This window comes from Pipistrellus hanaki (genome assembly GCF_964339955.1).
Source record: "Pipistrellus hanaki genome assembly, chromosome: 10".
NCBI classification, from domain to species: Eukaryota; Metazoa; Chordata; class Mammalia; order Chiroptera; family Vespertilionidae; genus Pipistrellus; species Pipistrellus hanaki.
This window is the reverse complement of record NC_140512.1, coordinates 45,666,674-45,674,406: the sequence shown is the minus strand read 5'-3', so window position 1 is coordinate 45,674,406 and position 7,733 is coordinate 45,666,674.

Sequence of the window (7,733 nt, the reverse complement as noted above, 5' to 3'; positions counted from 1 at the left end):
GGAGAGTGAACCCTGAGGCTGGCTTCTGGAGGACACAAAACAGAGAGGCAACAACTTGTGAACAGGATGGTTGCATTCCAACCCCAGCTCCATCAGAAATCACTGTGTGGCCTTGGCCCAGTCACTTACCTTTTCGTGTCTGGATCTGCAAAAAAATAAGTTAAGTTTCCCTGAGCCTTTAAACAGGCAGCCCCTCCTCCGCTCCCCCCCACCTTCTCCTGCAGGCACACTGGAGCTCAGATGCACCTCCTATCAGAAGGGCTCTTCTCTCTCCATGAAACCTGCCTGTCTTTGTCTCTGAACCACAGCCAAGCAGAGAGGAGAGATGGAATGGAGGCAGGCAGGACATGGGGACTCATGGCTTCTGTTCACCCTCTAGCCTTATCAATAGCAGGATCCTGGGACCTGAGTGGTTCTGAGTGAGGAAAGGGGAAAGCCCTCCACGGTGGGTATCCCTGGAGATGGGGTTTGGGGCCACTTTCCTCCACTCCACTCCGGGCAGTGGGACACTGGGCTCAGGCCAGGAGGCCTAGAGTAAACAGATTGGTTTATGGCCCAGGAGACAGGATCTAGTCATTATCCTAAATCAGATCATCACTGTGAAAACCCCAAGCCAAGCCGAAAGCAAGACCCTGTTCCAAAAGCATGTGTTCCCCCTGGACACCACAGCTATGCCCGCAGCCCTGCTCGGCAGCATTTTATCAGCAGTCTTCCCCCATCTAGTCTTTTCCTCTCCTCACTCCAAAGCCGAGGAAAATGCAACAGGGTGGTGATAAAAACCCTCTCAGATTCTACTTATTTAACACAAGCAGTCTAAAAACAGGGCAATTGCCAGTTGCAGGCAGGGCACACTGCAGGGGGAGCCGTCAGGGTGTGCAAGGCAGGGGAAGGCATGCAGGAGCAGGACAGAGAAGGAGACTGACTCCTGAGAGGCAAACCTGGGAGGCAGTTCCGGGCCTCCTTTCCCCACAGCCAAGCTTGTGGCTTTGCCCCTGCACAGAGCAGCCTCAGGGAGGGAGCCCCTGCCCCCTCACACACACACACACACACCTCCACCCCTTCCATCCCCCTCCCACCCCTCAGGACTGCGAGGCAACACAAGGCTGGGGTACAAGGGGTTGGGCAGATTCTGTGGCAGATACTTAAGCAGGGTGTGGTAGGAGCTGAGGAGGGTGGAGAGGCCAGAAGCCAGGGGACCAGGAGGCGGTGTCCTAGCTGGGTACAAGGCAGGGACTGAAGCCAAGCAGGACTTTCTCCAGGTAGCTATGGGCAGTTCGGAATTTCCCTAGACAACAGGAGCTGCAGGTCCCTGGTCAGCCACTACCAGGGACCAGTACTAGGAGAGATAGAAAGTACTAGGTACTGTTCTGCCCAGGCCCTATGGCGTAGGCTTTCCAGACACGGGTGCACTGGGTGCGTGGAGCCCCGTGCAGGAAGGTGGGAGTGTAAATGTCAGGCATTCGTTTGATAGCGCACCCTGTGATCTCCTGATAGAGATCTGCTTGCTGGCCTTGAGGAAGCAGCACCTTAGCGCATGCAGTGCTGGGTCCTGGGGCCAATCCTCAGGCCCGGCCCCCTCCTGAACTCGTTCCCCTTCTCCCAACCTGCCTGAAGTTCCCAACAGCAGCAGCTGACTGAGATGTGTCCCCAAGCTACAAGGAAGTCCAGCATCAGGCAGCAGCATCAGGGCTCAGCCCAATACCCTCGGGAGCAGATCGGTGCTGAGAGACTCCGGAGCACAGGGCTGCCCACTGCCATCCACATGAAAGGTGCAGTGTGGGTTCTGTGGCTGAGGATGCGTGCCATCATCCAGGGTGTCAGACATATATTCAAACTGTTAGGGCTATGCAAGCGCCCGCGAGCCAGCATGGCACTGAGGTGTCTCTGAGAGCCACCCTCTGTGTTGTTCTTTGCTAAAGATGTGGTGCAGTGGGTAGTCCCCCACTTTCCGGGTCTGGAGGTCTGGTTTTGCCCATCTGTCCATACAGGCAGGGGAGAGAGTGATTGTGTGGGAAAGGTCTCTCCAGGAGCCCAGAAGCAGAGCTTGTTATCCTGCCCAGCATGGATGAGATCCTCTATTTCAGTCACACAGTCTGAGAAGTGGCTTCCTCATTTGTGAACTGAGAACAGTCACTCTTCACTATTGACTCTACAGGGTTGATGTTGGCATTAAAGATGAGGGACATGAGCTCTGGCCACTGTTGTTCAGTGGTTAGAGCATTTGGCCCATGCACCAAAGTGTAGCTCATTCAATTCCCAGTCAAGGGCAAGTCCCTGGGTTGCAGATTTGATCCTCAGTTGGGGCATGTGTGGGAGGCAACCAATTGATGGACCTCTCTCTCTCTCCTCCCTCCCTTTCACTCTCTCTAAAAATCAATGGAAAAATATCTTCAGGTGAGACTTAAACAGCAACAAAAAAGATAAGGGATGCGAGAAGACTTTATATGCCGTAGAGTGTCATATGAATGTAAGTCATTTGCCTTTTTAACTTTGCTTGGGAGGGAGTATTTGAAATAACTTTCTGGTAAAGACTTTAGGGCTGTCTTGTTTCAGGGGCTCAGAATCTTATCATGAAAGGAGCCAAGGCCTTGAGGACATATCAATTTGGGTTCAAAGTCAAACTATTAATTGCTAGTTGAGAGATCTGGGGCAAATTAGCTACTTGTCTGAGCCTCAGTTTTCTGTCTACAAAATGAGCACAGTCATGGCCACTTGACCTTATGCTGGGCCCTCGCCTGCTTTGGGCCCTAGGTGCCTCTCTGGAAAAGTAGAAGAGCAACAGCTGGTGGTGAGAATTCGATGAGACAGGTGTGGGAGGCACCTGGTTCCACGGCAGGTGCACAGTAATAGCCTCTGTTCTTGCTCCCTCAGTCCTCTCTTCTGCTACTGTTTTGGGGTCTTTGAGCCCTTCCCATGCCCAGCATCCCCGCCCTTGGGCAAATCCCCCCTGAGGACCAGAGCAGATCCCACCTCAGTCTGTTACCACCTACATAGGGTGGGTTTCTGTATCAATCATCTCACAGCCCGCACTCTCCACTGGCTCCCAAAGAGACTGTGAACTCTAGCTCCTGGTTTACTGTTGGAGTGAGTAGAGGGAAGTAGGGCCGATGGTATTTCCCCGCACAGGGTTCTGCAACCACACAGTCCCGGCCTGGTTTAGAAAGATGCCTCCCAGGGAGTTTCTGATGTATAAACTCCAGCTCATCCCTCGAAGCACAGCTCAAATGCCATGTTCTCTCTTTTCTCTCTTCCGAACCCGTCCATCCTCACCCAACCAGGACTAATGCCGGCCTCCTCTGTGCTCCCTGCTCTGTGTACAGAATAGCACTGCTTTAGCATCGCCCCTTTGCCTGCCCATCTCCCCCACTGGCAGATCCTCAGAGGCAGAGTGGAAGCCACATTGTATCCTTGTTCCCTATCAGAGTACCTAGCATGCAGTGTATATTGAATTGTGTTCTATGGAGAATGATCTGTGCCAAGGAAATTACAAGCTATTTAGTAGATGTATTTCCTTGCCTAGGCCCAAAGGCAAAGGAGGGTCAGTGTACAAGAGAGAGACCCAGAGGGTGACATGGGAACAAGGAAAGGTAGCAGGGGAGTGTGTGTGTAACCTGGGAGGGGGGAGGGTGTTTGTCAATCCCCAGCCCACACAGAGACAATGACTTCTGCCTTTAAAAAATTAATTGGTCTTCAGAAAGGCACCTGTGGCTGGTTGCAGCCATTCCACCCCACCACCCTCCTATCCCTCTCCTCCCTGGCCTGGGACCCAGGGACAGGGAGTGATCACTAACTGAAGGCCCAGAGGGTCTGGGACAGAGGCTGGGGGTGGGGGGGCTTGGAGCTGTCTCTGCCTTGCCCACCAAGTTCAACCATGAAGGAAGAGAGAAGATGAAGAGGCAGAAACTTCTGCCAAGGATAAGAAAGAACAATTGGCAGGTGTACTCTCCAGACCTAGGGAGAGGAGGGGCCAGGTCTGAGTCTTGGAAAGAGATACTAGTCATCCATTTAGGGGTTATGCTCTCTGACCCGGGACAGAAGAACATCTCAAAGGACTGGACCAAAGGTCACCTTCATGTAGCCACAGGCTTTGATCTGTCTCCCTCCCTTACCTTTTTTAAAAATTTATTTATTGATTAAGGTGTTACATATGTGTCCTCATTCCCCCACTTCCCTCCTACCCCCTCGTATTCCCCTACTCATGAAGGAGAGGAATGAGGAAAAGCAGAGAGGGCATAAGCATGAACCAGAGGATGGCAAGTATATCCCCATAACAGCTCCCTCCATGAGTAAAATGTTAGTGGCCCATGTGCTTTCATGAGTATGCTGCTACTGTCCTTTCACAATCATGTCAGGGAAACACGTCAGAAACCATCAGCCAATCCCATGGCAAAGCAGTGAAGTGAAACTGGACATTTTACCTGTACTCCTTATCCCTAAAATTCCCAGCTGCCTAGTGGGGATACTCATGGCAATGAGAAGGCTGGTGGAGATGAACAGAGTGGCCCTCAGCTGAGCCCAGAACCCAAGCTAGCCACGGGCCAATGTAGTCAGTGGGGGTATGGGGGTGGGAGGGCTGGCATCTCTGGCAGGAACTTCATGACAGTCCCCCACAGTTGACTTCACAGCTCCATCAGGAAGGAATTAGGCAAGCACAAACCCCAGCAGAAGAAAGGAGAGGAGTGAAAGCATGTTAAAAAGAGAGCGACCCTTTAAAGACTACTTGCATGCGTGCGCACACACGAGCAGACCCCTGTCACAGATGCCCGGCATGCAGAGGTGAACGGGGTCAGGCACACCCAGTCCCTCCAGCTGCAGCCTGGCCTTGCATAAGCCACCGCTGCCTGGGGCCCCAGGGCTATAATCACCTCCTCCTCCAAGCCAGGATAACAAAGAAGTGGTACAAGCAAAGGAAGCAGGTGTGTCCAGTCCACCCCAGGTGGCTCCTGCCTGGCTGCCGTCCCAGCACAGAGACAGGGGCCACATTACCCAACCCACTCTGTGTTACCATCAAAGCATTTCTTTCCTTGCACATTTCTCACACACACACACACACCCGCCCCCATTGACTTTTAAGAACCTGACCTGGAGAAGTAAATGATCCTTGACCCTGCGTCAAGTTATTTTTACAGCTATCGTCGTGTGAACTCAGGTGTGCAAAGGCACTTTGTGGAGGCCACAGCTGGCCCTCGCTCCACCTCCATTTTTCCACCCAGTTTTGCCATGTGCACCGTGCCCTCGGGACCCACAAAGTCTGCCCTTCTTCGCCAGCCTCTCTGGCTTCTGCCTCCCTCACCTGCAGGACTCAGACCTTATCTAGCTAGCATTCCTTCAGTATGGCACAAGGGAAGGACATTGGCCTCTGCCCTTCCCCCTCAAGGCCACTGGCAGAGCCTTTCCTGGAACTCCACAACCTTTCTGACCAGAACCTTGTCAATAAAATGCTTTGCAAACAGCTGGAGGGGACATATTTATAAAGTCCAGGGCCCCCTAGGAGAATAAAACATCTCTCCTCTGGCATGTGAGGTGCTCAGGAACGAGAATTTTCTGCCTTCTGTATCCCGATGACACCAGGGAGGAGGGAGATAGAAGGGGAGAATGATAACCATTTGGGGATACCCAAAGAATTCCTGAGGCAGAAACAGTAGTTTTTCTCTGTCCCCTGCCCCTCTCTCTGGAGTCCCAAATTGTTGCCCATTGGAGCAAGAGCATCTGCCAGCCACTTGAACCCTTCACAGCTCCTGATTCGCTCACCTTGTCTGTCTGTTGTGCAGCAGTGGCTGTGCCTGCATCTTTGCCTTTCTCATCAGGCTCTTGAAGCCTTGACTGCTACTTTCAGAAGATACCATACACCAGATGGTTCAGTAAGATCCAGTCTTGGAGCTCTGATGCTGTGATTGTTCTTCCCTTCTTTTCTTCTTCCTCATAATATCCACTTCTTTCTTATCCTTCTCATTTTCTCTTTCTCTGTCTCTTTCTCTCTTACACACACAAATATTTCTCAATAATCACATTTGTGATGGTGCTTTGCCATTCCAAAGTGTTTCTACCCATATCATCTGATCATTTTTAATGATTGCAACTCAATTCAAAGGCAGGCATTTGTTACCTCACTGGGAAAACTTAGAATAAAACCAGGTCAATCATTCATAGATTCAGTTAATAGATATTTATTTTCCACTTCGCTGTACCAGGAATTACGCCACACACTGACACACAATGATGAATGAGAAGGACGTCATCTTTGCCTTAGAATCCACTAAAGAAGATGGACATTTAAACAAGTAAGTTCAATAAAGTTCAGGATGTGTAATAAAATAAAAATAAAATAGATGGCCTGAGAACATAGAACAGGTGTACTCTAGCCCGGCCTATGGGTTAGGAACACCACCCCCACACATAAACACATAATCAATGTATGATCATTGAGACCAGTAGGATGAACATGAGTTACAAAGACAGAAGGAGGAATAGGTGCAGAAAGTTAGAAAGATCCACAAATTGGGAAGGTCAAGGAGAAGGAGAATATAGCACCATCAAGTAACTAATAATATAATAATTTAGCTTGGGTGACAGAGTGCAAGAGGAGAGATATGCGAGGAGGCTGAAGAGGTTCTCATGGAAGGGCTTTGAGGCAGAAGTTGCATTTTACGAAGGTCATTTTGGCTGTAGTGTGCACTGTGGATCAGAGAAGACTGAAACTATAAGCAGAGAGAACAGTTAGGAACCTAATCCTATGTTGCAGGTAAGAGATAACAGTGGCCCATTTTAGAATGCCAGTGGGATTCAGAGAGGGAGAGACAAATTAAAGGGTTTGATTTTATGTCATCATGTCATGGAACAATCTTCAAAATATATTCAATGAGAAAAGCAGGAACTGTTTTCCTAATATACTGTACTACTATATGTATTTATGTTCATACTTGAGGCTCGGTGCATGAAAATTCACTGCCTGCCACCCTGGGGGGGCTGAAGGGACTGGGTGCCGCTATCTTGCAGCTGTGGGTGCTGCCATTTTTAGGGTGTGGCAGTCAATTAGCATATTCCCTGCTTATTAGCTGTAGGTACCGCCATCTTTGTGAGCATGAGGGTCAATTAGTATATTCCCTCTTTATTAGATAGGATAATATCAGCTGCCTCCTGCACACCTCCTATTAGGGATCAGACCCAAAATCCTGGGCATGTGTTCTGACCGGGAACCAAACTGTGACTTCCTGGTTCATAGATTGATGCTCAACCACTGAGATACACTGCCTGGGTTATTATATGTATTTTTAAGAGAAACATACATACATATGCTTGGATATGCAGAGAGTAATTTTAAAAGGATAAATAATAAACTTTTATAAGTGAATGCCCCTGGAAAGAACACCAGAAGAGCTGGGACAGAGGTAGAAAAGCTTTCCCCCATCCCTGTATATCTTGTGTGCTCTTTCAATTTTGTATCATGTGATATATTATTAATCACTACTAGTTACTTTTCAAAGGAGATGTTTTAAGCAAAGAATTGGTAAGACTTGAGAAGTACTAGAGATGAGAGTTGAGACAGATGTAGATGGCGCAAAGGATTCTGACTTGGGCAATTTTGATTTGGTTGGAAACATTGGTGGCGGAGCAGGTTTGGTGAGGAAGAAAAGTTGTTCAGTTTGGGACATGCTGAATTTGAGGTGTCTGTAAAATATCTAGGTAAGATGTGCAATAGATAGGAATCCAAGTTGTTCATGCCTGGAGCTTGG